We start from the raw sequence: 15,270 nt of genomic DNA, 5'->3' as shown, positions 1-15,270 counted from the left end.
ATTTGTGAACCATTCCATTGTAGATTTTGCTTTATGTTTTGGATCATTGTCTTGTTGGAAGATAAATCTCCGTCCCAGTCTCAGGTCTTTTGCAGACTGCAACAGGTTTTCTTCCAGAATGGTCCTGTATTTGGCTCCATCCATCTTCCCATCAATTTTAACCATCTTCCCTGTCCCTGCTGAAGAAAAGCAGGCCCAAACCATGATGCTGCCACCACCATGTTTGACAGTGGGGATGGTGTGTTCAGGGTGATGAGCTGTGTTGCTTTTACGCCAAACATAACGTTTTGCATTGTGGCCAAAAAGTTCGATTTTGGTTTCATCTGACCAGAGCACCTTCTTCCACATGTTTGGTGTGTCTCCCAGGTGACTTTTTATAGATATCTTTGAGAAATGGCTTTCTTCTTGCCACTCTTCCATAAAGGCCAGATTTGTGCAGTGTACGACTGATTGTTGTCCTATGGACAGAGTCTCCCACCTCAGCTGTAGATCTCTGCAGTTCATTCAGAGTGATCATGGGCCTCTTGGCTGCATCTCTGATCAGTCTTCTCCTTGTTTGAGCTGAAAGTTTAGAGGGACGGCCGGGTCTTGGTAGATTTGCAGTGGTCTGATACTCCTTCCATTTCAATATGATCGCTTGCACAGTGCTCCTTGAGATGTTTAAAGCTTGGAAAATCTTTCTGTATCCAAATCCGGCTTTAAACTTCTCCACAACAGTATCTCGGACCTGCCTGGTGTGTTCCTTGGTCTTCATGATGCTCTCTGCGCTTTAAACAGAACTCTGAGACTGTCACAGAGCAGGTGCATTTATACGGAGACTTGATTACACACAGGTGGATTCTATTTATCACCATCAGTCATTTAGGTCAACATTGGATCATTCAGAGATCCTCACTGAACTTCTGGAGTGAGTTTGCTGCACTGAAAGTAAAGGGGCTGAATAATATTGCACGCCCCACTTTTTAGTTTTTTATTTCTAAAAAAAGTTTAAAATATCCAATACATTTCGTTCTACTTCACGATTGTGTCCCACTTGTTGTTGATTCTTCACAAAAAATTACAATTTCATATCGTTATGTTTGAAGCCTGAAATGTGGCAAAAGGTTGAAAAGTTCAAGGGGGCTGAATACTTTTGCAAGGCACTGTATATATACATACATTCCTTGCTGTGCACCAGGGCTGCAACTAACGATTATTTTAGTAGTCGACTAATCTGACGATTATTTTTTCGATTAGTCGACTAGTCAGCGATTATTTATGTCATACCCTCCATCTCTGGCTTAACATAAAACCCTGTTATGTTATTTAAGTTCCAATATCAAATTAAAATAATGACCCATGAAACATGAATATGAAACTTAAGCTTGATAGTTTAATTAAATATATTTGAAACATTAATACACAATCACAATAAAAAAAATTCAATGAAATAAGAAAGCTTTGGACAGCATTAGAAACTGTTATGTTTCAGAAGTTATCACTCTGGAAGTCAAAAACATATATAACATGTGTTAGGGTACCTGCGGCGTCTGGTGAACGCACCACCAGCTCCCAGCGTCGCAGGTGTTACAGAGCACAGAACAGCAAAGCTTTAAATAGGAGGCTGCCTAATTAGTGCAACGACCTGCAGCTGCACTCGCGCTATTTAAGTGAGCCTCGCATAGCTGTAGGCGTCGCACCTTCTCTCTTGTTTTCACACGCATGGCTGTGCAGTCGCACCCCTTTTTTCAGGGTCAGTTCGGTATCCCCGGGCATTACTAGAATGGTCGGGTGTGTATGTTGAAAGACAGAGGTAAATAGGGTTTTCTTTTCCAGGTAGGGAAAGATCGGTGCGACCCCGCGCAGTCCTCGCGCTGCTGTTCTGTTCCTCGCTTTTGCCAGATCTCCTCTGTATCCGTTAGCTGGTGGCTAACGTTAGCCTAGCCGCCGGTACAGCGAAGAGATCTTATCCGCTAAATTAGGCGGACCCTTCAGTGCCAGCTTAGCCTAGTGGGCTAAGCGTTTGTTGGTGGCGCTGTCAGCGTCGGTTCGGATCCGTGCAGTAACCTTTTTGTGTTCTCTATTTTTCCCCTTAGCAGATCGGTTTCCTCCCAGCTCAGCGGTGCGAAGCTGGTGACAGCGCTGGTCCGAGAAACTCCGAAACTCTTGCCGGTTTCGGTTTTGGTTTCTCTTCTCCGTGTTTTGGGACCGTTTGTTCTCTGCGCCTTTTAAGCGCGAGACTTCCCCCTTTTCTCCAGCTAGTAGATAGCTCTGTGAGTACACGAACGCCTTGCACGCCGGGGATCCGGGTTCGTGACTCGCGGTATTGTGTTTATTTATATATTTTTCATTTTTGTCTTTTTCAGTTGCCTGCGGCGCCTGCGGCTTCAATCGGGGTTCTCCCGATTTGTTTTTTGTTATCCTTTTCCAATTTTGTGTTTTATAAAATATATATTGTTTATAACAAATAAATATATATATTTCTCTGCATTCTTGGGTCCTCCGCTTCTCCTTATAACAGTAAGGTGCGACCAATCATGGACCCAGCAGAGATCCCCCCTGTATCCGACGTCCTACGTCACCAGGGGATAACGTTAGGGAGACACGAGCTGGCTCTCAATGAGCTGGCTCAGCGTTTGTCTGAGATCGCCCAGCTGCTGCCTACGCTGGGCGCCAGTTCAAACAGCCAGACCCAGGCCCCTGTTCATTCTGGGGCATCAGCCGGGGTAGAGACCCCCATCCCACCCCCTGAACATTTTTCAGGGGAGGCAAAGAAATGCCGGGGGTTTCCTCCTGCAATGTTCCCTGACATTCGAATTGCAACCCTCTAGATTTCCATCTGAGCGCTCCAAAGTTGCGTTCATAATCTCACTCCTCACAGGTAAAGCCCTAGAGTGGGCCACTGCCCTCTGGGAGCAGAGTGCACCCGAGTGTTCTTCAGAGCGCGCCTTCACGGAGGCTCTTAAGGACACTTTTTTCCACCCTACGGGTGGAAGAGAGGCGGGCCCTCGGTTACTCGAGCTGTCCCAAGGGGGGCGCTCGGTAGCTGACTTTGTAATAGAGTTTCGCACTCTAGCGGCTGAATGTGGGTGGGATGAGGGCGCATTAATTGCAATTTTCCATCACGGGCTGGGGGAAAAAATTAAGGACGAGTTGGCCACTCGTGAGCTCCCCACTTCGCTTAAGGCCTTTTACCTCCTTGCAACCACCATTGACACCAGGCTCCGACAGCGGGCTCGGGAGCGAGGGTTGCATCCACCCTTTGGTCGGTTCCAGGGCGCACCCCGACCGCCGTTGCGGGACCAGGACCCTGAACCCATGCAATTGGGATCAGCTAGGGCGGCCACACCACCATCTCCCGACTCCGCCCTGAGGGCCCGTGCTCGGTTAAACGAGTAGGCCACTCTCAAGGCAGGGAGTCGAGGGTGAGCCGATCCAACATCCCTGATCATGGTTTGTTTCTTACCGTGTCATTGCATTGGGGTTCGGGGAACGTGGAGCTCAAGGTTTGTATTGATTCGGGCGCGGTCGAAAGTTTCATCGATCGCTGCCTGGTGCGCAGTTTGGGGATTGAGCTCCGACGGCTACGAGTACCCATCACGGTTCACGCTGTGGACGACCGAGCGGTGGCCGGTAGTCCCATCACCCACCAGACGCCTCCTCTTACAATGCGTCTGGGGAACCACGAGGAGCGGATCACCTTCTTGGTGACTCAGGTCCCTCAGCTCCAGGTGGTTCTAGGGCACTCGTGGCTTAGGAGGCACAATCCCCAAATTGACTGGGTAACTGGGTCAATCTTTGCCTGGGGAACGCGGTGCCAGGATGCATGCTTGTTGCCAGCTAGCCTCTCGCCGGCATCGCCATCGCCTGACGCGATAGCCCCTGATCTGGCCCGGGTACCACCTGTTTACCATGATCTTCATGAGGTTTTTAGCAAGTCCCGGGCGTGGGACTTGCCCCCCCACAGACCCTTTGATTGTGCTATAAATCTGCTCCCCGGTACATCTTCTCCTAGGGGGCGTCTTTTCTCCCTGTCGGGACCCGAGAAGACCGCCATGGAGGAGTACGTTAGGGAAGCGCTCCAACAGGGCTTCATTCGTCCTTCGTCCTCCCCAGCTGGGGCTGGGTTCTTCTTTGTTGGGAAGAAGGACGGGACCTTGCGCCCTTGCATTGACTATCGGGGTCTGAACGCCATAACGATCAAGGATCGGTATCCGCTGCCGCTGATGGCCACGGCTTTCGAAGCCCTTCAGCGAGCTTCCATTTTTTCGAAGCTTGATTTACGCAGCGCGTATAACCTGATTCGGATCAGGCGAGGGGATGAATGGAAGACTGCGTTCATTACGCCCACGGGACACTATGAATATCTAGTGATGCCCTTTGGGTTAATGAATGCCCCTGCAGTCTTCCAACGCTTCATCAATGAGGCTCTGCGAGAGGCCCTTGATAGATACGTCTACGTTTATCTAGACGATATCCTAATTTTTAGCCGGTCCATCGAGGAACACGTGAGGCACGTCCGCCGGATTCTCCAGCTTCTGCTCGACCACCATTTGTTTGTCAAGCTGGAGAAGTCCGTTTTCCATGCCCCAACTATTTCATTTTTGGGGTTTATTGTTTCTCAGGGCGCCCTCCGAATGGATCCGGCTAAAATCAAATCAGTGGAGGATTGGCCAACTCCCTGTTCCGTACGCCAGGTGCAAAGGTTTTTGGGCTTTGCAAACTTTTTCAGGCGTTTCGTACGGAACTTTAGTACGGTCGCCGCTCCTTTAACGGTCCTTACTGGGAAGGGTCCGTTTAAATGGACGGTGCAAGCCCAACAAGCCTTCAAAAGGCTGAAAGCTCTCCTTACCACTGCTCCCGTGTTGCAGTTGCCCGATCCAGAGGAACCTTTCATTGTAGAAGTGGACGCCTCTGATGTCGGGGTTGGGGCAGTGCTTTCCCAGAGAGTGGGCCCAGAAAAGAAGCTCCACCCTTGCGCCTTCTTTTCGCACCGTTTAACTCCTGCCGAGCGTAACTACCCGGTAGGAGACAAGGAGCTTCTGGCCATCAAGCTAGCGCTGGATGAGTGGCGACATTGGCTTGAGGGGGCGAAACATCCCTTCCTTGTCTGGACAGACCATAAAAATCTGTCGTTTATCCAGCAAGCGAAGAGGATGAATTCTCGTCAGGCTCACTGGTCCCTTTTTTTTGGTCGTTTCCAGTTCACTCTGTCTTATAGACCAGGGTCGAAAAACGGTAAGCCGGATGCCTTATCCAGGCAGTGGGAGCCGACCAGACCTGAAACCGAGCCTGATCCCATCATCCCTGCGAGTCAGATTGCTGCCCCGGTCACATGGGGCATATTCAAGGTTGTCCGGGACGCTCAGGTTGTGGAGCCCGACCCAGGTGGAGGTCCGCCTGACCGACTGTTTGTTCCAACAACAGTTCGCCGGCAGGTGTTTGAATGGGCCCATGCGTCCCCATTTGCGGCTCACCCAGGAGTCTTTAAGACCCTGGTGTTGCTACGCCGAAGGTTTTGGTGGCCGGGGATGGAGAGTCAGGTGAAGGACTTTGTCCGCACCTGCGCTGTCTGTGCTACAAATAAAAGCACTAGAGAGCGTCCACGGGGACTACTCCATCCATTGCCAGTGCCCTCCAGACCATGGTCCCATCTGGCACTGGATTTTGTGACAGGTTTGCCAAGATCCAGGGGATTCACGGTAGTACTGGTGATTGTTGACCGGTTCACCAAGTCTTGCCTCTTTGTTCCGCTGCCCAAGCTCCCGTCTGCCATGACTACCGCTCAGGCGATACTGCAACATGTGGTGAGAGCACATGGGGTCCCATCCGACATTGTGTCGGATCGGGGCCCGCAGTTTGTGAGTCAGTGCTGGCGAGCCTTCTGTCAACTCCTCGGGGCGACGGCTAGTTTATCCTCAGGATACCATCCTGAGTCCAACGGGCAGTCAGAGCGGGTCATTCAAGACCTAGGCAAGATGCTTCGGTGCTTAACTGCAGGGAATCCAGCCACTTGGGCGGATAAACTGTTGTGGGCTGAATTTGCCCACAATACCCTGCACCACGCCGCACTTGGTATGTCACCGTTTGAGGCACAGTTTGGATACCCGCCTCCGCTGTTTCCTGATCAGGAACAAGAGGTTGCGGTCCCAACTGTGCAGCAACATATCCATCGCTGCCGTGCCGCCTGGCGGAAAGCAAGAGAGGCTCTTCTGGCCTCCCAGCGCACCATGAAGCGCAATGCTGACCGCAGACGGCAGCCGGCTCTTACGTTCCGGCCGGGCCAACGAGTCCTCCTGTCGACGAGGGATCTCCCCGTCAAAGGTACCCCTCATAAGCTGGCGCCGAGGTATATTGGCCCGTTCAAGGTGGTAAGACGGATAAACCCGGTGACATATGGGTTGGAGCTACCTCCCAGGATGAAGGCGCATCCAACCTTCCACGTCTCCCAACTTCGCCCATTTGCGTGCGAGGGAGCTATACTTCCTCCCCAACCTCCCGCCCCTCGTATCATCCAGGGTGCCCCTGCATTCACGGTGCGCCGCCTCCTGGATAGCAGGAGAGTGCAGGGTAGCACCCAATACCTGGTGGATTGGGAGGGTTTTGGCCCCGAGGAACGTTCGTGGGTACCGGCTCGTCATATCCTGGACCCGGAACTGATCCGCGAGTTCCGACGGAACCAGGCAGCGGATCTTGGGACCTCAGGAGCTGTCCCTAGAGGAGGGGGTTCTGTTAGGGTACCTGCGGCGTCTGGTGAACGCACCACCAGCTCCCAGCGTCGCAGGTGTTACAGAGCACAGAACAGCAAAGCTTTAAATAGGAGGCTGCCTAATTAGTGCAACGACCTGCAGCTGCACTCGCGCTATTTAAGTGAGCCTCGCATAGCTGTAGGCGTCGCACCTTCTCTCTTGTTTTCACACGCATGGCTGTGCAGTCGCACCCCTTTTTTCAGGGTCAGTTCGGTATCCCCGGGCATAACTAGAATGGTCGGGTGTGTATGTTGAAAGACAGAGGTAAATAGGGTTTTCTTTTCCAGGTAGGGAAAGATCGGTGCGACCCCGCGCAGTCCTCGCGCTGCTGTTCTGTTCCTCGCTTTTGCCAGATCTCCTCTGTATCCGTTAGCTGGTGGCTAACGTTAGCCTAGCCGCGGGTACAGCGAAGAGATCTTATCCGCTAAATTAGGCGGACCCTTCAGTGCCAGCTTAGCCTAGTGGGCTAAGCGTTTGTTGGTGGCGCTGTCAGCGTCGGTTCGGATCCGCGCAGTAACCTTTTTGTGTTCTCTATTTTTCCCCTTAGCAGATCGGTTTCCTCCCAGCTCAGCGGTGCGAAGCTGGTGACAGCGCTGGTCCGAGAAACTCCGAAACTCTTGCCGGTTTCGGTTTTGGTTTCTCTTCTCCGTGTTTTGGGACCGTTTGTTCTCTGCGCCTTTTAAGCGCGAGACTTCCCCCGTTTCTCCAGCTAGTAGATAGCTCTGTGAGTACACGAACGCCTCGCACGCCGGCGATCCGGGTTCGTGACTCGCGGTATTGTGTTTATTTATATATTTTTCATTTTTGTCTTTTTCAGTTGCCTGCGGCGCCTGCGGCTTCAATCGGGGTTCTCCCGATTTGTTTTTTGTTATCCTTTTCCAATTTTGTGTTTTATAAAATATATATTGTTTATAACAAATAAATATATATATTTCTCTGCATTCTTGGGTCCTCCGCTTCTCCTTATAACATGTGGTTGAGAAACATGTGAATGCTGTCTGTGAAGATCTCAGCCATCTGAGGGGTGCATGAACCTCTTCTCTTCTCATCCACACTCCATTGCTTAGTGCTATTAATAGAAAGCACAAAAGAGAAAGCTGTATTAATGATCACAAACTGAAGGCTATGTATCATAGTTTATTACAAATAGTGTACTGGCTATGCCAACTAAACCATAACTGAATTATCTGCTGAGCTAACTAGGTTTATTATTTAGAATGAATGCTCTCATTAACGAGAGCAAAAAATATGGAAGACGAGACGGGGTAACGTTAGGCTATGTTAAGTTATATAACGTTACTCATACAAATGACTGATTAACTATTGCACTTAATGAGTTAGCTAGCAAACAAACCTGAAAAATAGCGATCTCTTAGATAGTTTTCTGACAAGTACTCTAGCATTAACAAACATTAACTACGTTGGTTAAAGCACAAAGCGGTGTAAAAACTTACCGTAATAATGCTGGTCATCACGGCTGCAAGGCGTTTCACCGGAGTGCTGGCGTGAAACCACAACTCTGCTTTGTAGTATCTGCGTTCAGCTCGTTTCTTTGGGTTATTTTGGCTGAAATACTTTAGAAAGTTTCAGTCTCTTTATCTTTGCCTCTCTGTCTTCATAAACTCCTCGCTGCGCCATGGAAGCGATGCTGCGCCCCCTGCAGTCCCTTTAGTGTATTGCATCAATAACGACTAGTCGACAATGAAATTCCACGTCGACAAATTTTTATAGTCGATGTTATCGATTAGGTCGACTAATCGTTGCAGCCCTACTGTGCACTCACTGTGTATTGTGATTACATGTATTCTGATATTTCATTGTCTTTTAGTTATTTTTATATTTTACTTAACGAAAATATTGTCGTGTTTTCATTTTCGCTATCATGTTTTCACTTTACCGCTAGCATTAGCCACTTGCTACTGTAGAGGGTCGGCTTACCTAGCCGCTGTCCGGTATGGATGCATGGGTCTTTTGCTGTGTGGTGGTGGAGGTGTGGGAATAAAGGCACACGACAGGGTAAAGTCACTTTAACTGTTTAGTCAGGACTTCAGTGAGCGTTACAACTAGGGCTGTCGCGGTGACAGAATTTCCCCTTGCGGTGTTCAGCCTGTCTCAATATCGCGGTATGCGGTTATATCGCCATTTTTTTTTTTTTTTTTTTATTACTTAATTTATCTGGATTTTAGAGCTATATAAACAAGCTTTATTGTTAGGCTATGATTCGGTATATTATTGCTTTATAATGACAAAGATAGGACAGCTTTAAGACCAATGAAATGCGTGTTTATTGTTAAATACAGAACAGAGCAGGGATGCGTGTCTTTTCTCTATAAAAAAAAGGTTTAAATAAGCTTCTAGCTTAGGCTAGATATACACTGTGAAACAAAAAAAAAGTGTTTAGGCTAAATATTTTAAATGCACATCTAATCAAAATATGGTAAAAAAATAGAATAAAGAATAAAGTCTGTAAGAGTTTAAACCTGCGTTATCATGCGCGCTAGACGAACCAACATGTTCACCTGATGTGTTTTAGAGAGGATCTGAGTGGGGTAGTGATGTTCCCCTCGGCACTAAAACCCTCTCTGATGGTGCTCGTTGCATTAATACACTGTAGATGTACTGTACCTGCATGCGACTTTAGAGATCAGAGAAAGTCTAGCCTGGTTATCGCGCCACTATTAACCATCTATTTAGTAGGTATAATTAATATAACAATATATACTACATTTCAAGTTATTATTCGTTTCAATAAATTTTTATTCAACGAAAAAATGCATTTAAATAATTCCAGCAAGCCAGCAAGAGAGAATCTGCAGGCTGCAATGCCATATTAACCGTCAATTAAGTGTTTTAGTACGCCAAGGCTGTTTAAATGTCGTCTAAATTACAAGTATATTATTGAGTGTGAACTCAATTTAATCATTAATAAACTTGCCTATAATTCCTGTTGCGATTGTTTACATTTTAAAACACAAAGCCTGACACTCAGCAGCAACGCATGAGAACAGGTTGCGGGAAAATGTGAATTTATTTAACATTTATTACGCACGAATGTAAGCGTATAAAACAAGATGGACCCTGCAACAATAAAAAAAAAGAGAAGAAAGAAAGAAAAAACGTGAATATCGCGGTGTTGCGGTTGCTTGGCATGCCCTGCGGTTGGCTGGTCTATACCGCGATATTTCAAAATTGCGGTTAGCGCGACAGCCCTAGTTACAACACTTTAGACTGCCTAGCTCCAGAACCCGAACTTCAATGCTGGGACCATAAGGCGAGTCTCATATACAAAACTAACTGCAGAACAACCGAACGCACCTGTATAAACCTGCTGCTGCATTCTGATTGGCTGAGATGAATGTCACTCACATACTAGCTCTAACGCAGAGCTAGTTTAATCTTTATTTTTCTACATCTGATTTTATTCTAATTTCCTTTTTGTGCGTCTGTTTTATTATTATCTAAAATTTAATATTTTTCCTAAAGTTATTTAGTTTTGTATAATTATATAAACATCTTTCCAATGCTTTAGCAATACTGTAACTTCTTCAACAGTCATGCTAATAAAGCTCTTTGAATTGAATTGAATTGAATTGAAAAAAAATAGAGAGAACAGAGTGGCGACACTCCCATAGGGAACCGTTGTAACGGGGGCGGGACATTTTTTTTGCGCAGCTTCCGGGTTGTGGAGTTCTGAAAAGTTCCAAACATCCCATAGAGCCACATTAATTTCCACTACTTAGCAAACGTTTTCAGCTGTTTGTTGCTTTGTTTAAAAAAAAAATAATGTCAGTTAAGCTAAATTAATGACACATGAGTCTTTTCACCTAAAATGAGTTGATTAATCAAGAGTCGTTACAAAAATGATAATAAAACATTAGTCATAATAAATCATGCTACTTTTACTTTCATATTTAAGTACATTTGAAGGTAAATACTTTAGTACTTTTACCCAAGTGGAGGTAAAGAGTATTTTTACTTTTACTACTACTTTTACTGGAGTAATATTTTACCTTGGATATCTCTACTTTAACTCAACTACATGGTTTGTGTACCTTGTCCACCACTTAGACAAAATGAACTTGTGCATATTCATAATGAATTTATTAATGTATTACATGTAGGAATCAATTATTAATCACTCATGAAATAAGAGATGAATTAATGCTATTTCATGTACCTGCACTATAATGTTAAAGGTACGGTAGTGTGTTTATGAATCTGTTCATTCAGTGCAGGTAAACCTTGAATCCAGACACATGGCTTAGTGTTTAGCCAAAATTATTATTATTATGAATCCTCAGGAAAGTGAAGGGAGATTAGTCTCTTTAATCTCTGTACTGTATATTGTCTCTACTACTTAATGATATCGCATTATGTAATGTATGCTAATATAATGTACTGTGTGTTAACAAGAACGACCTATTAACAAGTCATTATAAACATCAATCTTCCACTTCATATACCAGACTGACATTAAAGCAGATGCAGTAAATGTAAAGGCAGTTGAAAATACCCAGAAATTGTAAAATTTTTTATTATTTACCGTTTAATATTTCATTCACTGCTGCCTGTCCCATATGAGAACACGACAGCGCCGGGTTTGTTTGGAACTATTGGAGGGTTACATGAACCACGTGACCGCGTGGCGGCGAGATCAAGGAGTGTCGCAACACTACTGCTGCGTCCGGAATGGACTACTTGCACTCAAGGCTATGACGCATTTCCGTTTTCAAATAGTGCGGCTTGATCGTTTCCGGTAGTATTGTTTACATTCATCGGCATATGCAAAACCTTCGTGAGATTAAAATGAGTGTCCGGTGTAAAGTTTTTATATCGGAACGTTTTCAGAAACAGCTCAAGAAATATTCAGAGCACTCTTGTGTTCCTCTTTGCTCGGCGTCGGCGAAGTTTAATGGAAGTTTTCATAGCTTCCCAGCTATGAACTCAGGAGGCAGTGGCTAATAAACATCCGTCGGGACCACTTTACTATTTCGCCTTATACGAAGGTCTGTAGCAGACATTTCTTACCAGACCACTTGGTTGAACCAAAAATTCCAGATAATCGGAGAAGATTGACGAAGGGTGCAGTACCATTGCTTTTTTTAATGGAACAGCTACAGCCCTCAGGCTCCACGGCTAATTAATTTCCCTTTCCCATACAATAAACATTAGCCAGTTATTTACAGTGGCATGCCTGTTGTCAAACTATCAAAACAAAGCACTAGTTAAGGTATGGGTTAAATAAAAATAAAGCAGTAGTTATCAACTCCAGTCCTAGGGACCCCATGCCCTCTGTAATTTATACTGTTGTATTTCTCAACACTTTAAATTCAGCTCCTGATTTAATTAAGCAAACATGTAAATAATTTGCATTACACACCGGTTCTTTACATAAAAAACACAATGCACTGTTTCACAAAAACACAAACAATCTTTTATTAAGTAAACATATGATTTAATTTTGTTTGTTTATTAGGATTTTAATATCATGTTTTACACTTCACAAGTTCACAAGTTATATTGAAAAGTTACAGACAATTTTATATCTCCAGTTCACCTCACTTGCACGTCTTTGGACTGTGGGAGGAAACCGGAGCACCCGGAGGAAACCCACACAGACACGGGGAGAACATGCAAACTCCACACAGAAAGGACCCGGACCGCCCCGCCTGGGGATCGAACCCAGGACCTTCTTGCTGTGAGGCGACAGTGCTACCCACCGTGCCGCCCTATAATTTAATAAGTATACAGAATATTCAATATTTACATTTTCTCATTTCTGTCCACAAATTATGTATTTATTAAACTGTAAAAGAGCATATTTTAGACACACCAGGTTCTGTAAATATTTTGTATACTTTTTGTACATTAAAACATTAAGTCTAAACAAATTCTGTTTCCAATATTTATTATTTTTTATTATTTATTATTATTATTTATTAATTATTTGTTACTCTAGGCTTGCGGAGCAGATGCCACTCAGCCCAAGAACTCTGCTCCCGAGTTGACACCTCAATTTTGTGAGCCATATCAAAAAGCTCCTGTTCAGTGCACACAAAAGCACAGGTGGGTGCATCAAGGTGGTGGTCTTTCAGAGGCAGAAGTGGGGTTGATGGAACATCAGGATGCAGCGTGATGTGTCGTGATGGTAAAACAGGCTGCTGATATGACAGAACATTGCCCTCCTGCACCATACCAAATGCACACTGCACAGCTGGCTTGTTGAGTTCCATGCCCATGGTGGTCACCAGCGGCTTGTCTTCAAGGCTGAATTTTTCATAAGCCTCTGCCACTCTAAACATGCATGGATCCGGTAAAGGGCCCACCATGCCCCTGTAGAGTCCACTCCTACAAATTTAAGTACAGACAATACCCCAAACTATAAGCATTCAGGTTAATAATAAATTAAAGTTAATTATAACTATTTATACATTTCAGGTGTGGTAGAGCAGGTAAATTGTACAACTGCAGGTCTAATGAGCAGATTTGTAAAGTAATTAATCACCTTACCTAACTACTCCTTGAGACTTTTGATTTGGCACAGGTGATCATGTTGTTGATTGGTCCTGGCTTTACACCCTAATAAGAGAGACAAACGTTGCTGCAATGTAGTTCAGACAGTGCATTAAATTAGAATGCTTATCAAGTGTGATTATTATAAACTTACAATTGTCCGAGGTTTGTGCCAGCGCTGTTCAGTTTCAGTACAGCTGTGCACAGGAGGAACTACTGGCACACTGAGCTGAGAGAAATGTGCAGTTTGAAAAAGCAAAGCCACTATGTGGTTGCATAGGGCAGTGCCTGCAACACATGAACTGCATGTGTGTGTCAGCACAACAGGAGATGAATCACGTAGCCCGATCTGTAAGGGGGTAAGCAAATTAGTAATGACTTTGTTTAATTCATGGGTTCCTATACCAGTGCTGGTGATCCCACATCACATTTTTTGTTTTAACTTATCTAAAACCTGATTGAACTAATTAACAAATTAAGTTCCTCGTGGGTGAGGCTGAGTAAAGTGTTTTAAAATGGAGAGAAAAAAAATTTGTATGGCATAAGCACCCCAAGAATGGAACCTGGAACCTCTTATTTATTTTATAGCAATAGGTTTTGGATATAGAACCTAGAACATCAAAGAACAGTGAAGACTGATTTGAACATCTGAACTTTAGAGCAAAAAGAGATCCCAACCCAGTCATTAAACCCTATGTGTTGCATATTTTTCCACCAGATTCAGCTCATTACCTAAGTAAAGGCTGGTCATGTGGGGGAAACACAAAAAATTGCTAAGTATGGCGTTCATAAGACTGACTTTAGGAATCCTGGATTGCCAATATGTTCATTGCTAGAACAGTGTCTCTTAATGCTACTTCTGGTAACTCTAGGTTAGGTATATTGAAAACTTGGTACGTTGAATCATGGAATATTTAAAACTGTATGGAGTGGTCAGGAACATGACTGAGAAACACTGCCATAGAGGGTCAAACTCAGCTCCTGGATGCCAACAGCTTTTTCCCATTTTAGAACAAGACAGTTATATAAGAAGTGAACATTAAATGAAGTTAATGCTAAACTCTGCAGTGCTGTGGACACAGGAGTGAAGTCTGAAACCCCTGGTTTAGCCCTACTCTTCCTCCCTACTCGTAAACTGTGCGCTGACTCGTTCTTCTTCATGGATCTGTAGCACAAGGCTCTCACACTGGCCTCCCCTGACAGCCTGTCCCTATTCGACACTAAATAAAAATAACATACAAATTAATTGTACAGTTTGTACATTAGAGAGCTAGTTACCTCATCGTTAGTAAACAAATTAGCAACGTTTTCATGCTGTTAAGCTGTGTTAGCAATACTGACCATTACAGCATAACAGGGTGAAAAAAAGACATAAAACGTAATAATTTTAATGGAAAACATGCCTAGAAGTAAATATCATGAACAACAGCCAAGTTGCAGTTTCAACATAATACTTCCACTTGTCAACAGGACAAACTAACCCAGCTAACACTAATGTAGTTACCCTTGCTAACGCTAGCTAAGTAGCTTCTTTCTGTACTTCGCGGGCTAACCTAAAATATAAGATAAGCGTTTCCTTACCTTCGTAGTTGTGGATGTATGACGAGGCATACAGTTTAAAGCCCTTCTCCAGCTTGCTAGAGGAGGCTTTACTGCTCTTCTTACATATCCGATGAATGTCGTTAATGTTCATTTTTGGAAGCTCTTGCAAACACCGACTGAAAAATACCGCCATGAAATGCCGGAAATGCCAAACCGGAAACGCTGGAGCAGCACTAAAGAAAATGCGGAAGTAGTTGTGCAAGTAGTCCATTGCATACTTCCATACTCAATAGTACGCGAAATGAGTACGCGAGAGCGGTTAGTATGTCCGAATACAAAGAGGTACGCGAGAAGTACCCGGATGACCTACTTATTGGGCAGCCATGTTTGAGTATGCAAGCGATGCACACTTGCGGTCCGTTAATGTATCCCATAATGCAACTGGAGCTGCGTAGGCGTTCGAAGCGTAATAAGAAACAAGAAAGAT

The 15,270-nt window shown here is 45.0% G+C and overlaps 1 long non-coding RNA gene across 2 annotated transcripts; it reads right to left on the bottom strand.

The window, feature by feature from the left end:
- Positions 1-12,139: 12,139 nt before the first annotated feature.
- On the bottom strand, positions 12,140-15,050 carry LOC134314374 (uncharacterized). 2 transcript variants are annotated; one of them, XR_010012376.1, is made up of 4 exons: positions 14,823-15,050; positions 13,396-13,590; positions 13,239-13,307; positions 12,140-13,076 (listed from the first exon to the last, which is right to left on the bottom strand). It is a non-coding gene; the product is annotated as an uncharacterized LOC134314374 (long non-coding RNA). The 2 variants fall into 2 exon arrangements; XR_010012375.1 differs by lacking the exon at positions 14,823-15,050 and having other exon boundaries at positions 13,396-14,355.
- Positions 15,051-15,270: the final 220 nt, after the last annotated feature.

This window comes from Trichomycterus rosablanca, chromosome 5, assembly GCF_030014385.1.
Source record: "Trichomycterus rosablanca isolate fTriRos1 chromosome 5, fTriRos1.hap1, whole genome shotgun sequence".
In the NCBI taxonomy this organism is placed as follows: Eukaryota; Metazoa; Chordata; class Actinopteri; order Siluriformes; family Trichomycteridae; genus Trichomycterus; species Trichomycterus rosablanca.
This window is presented reverse-complemented; position numbering and strand designations above follow the sequence as displayed.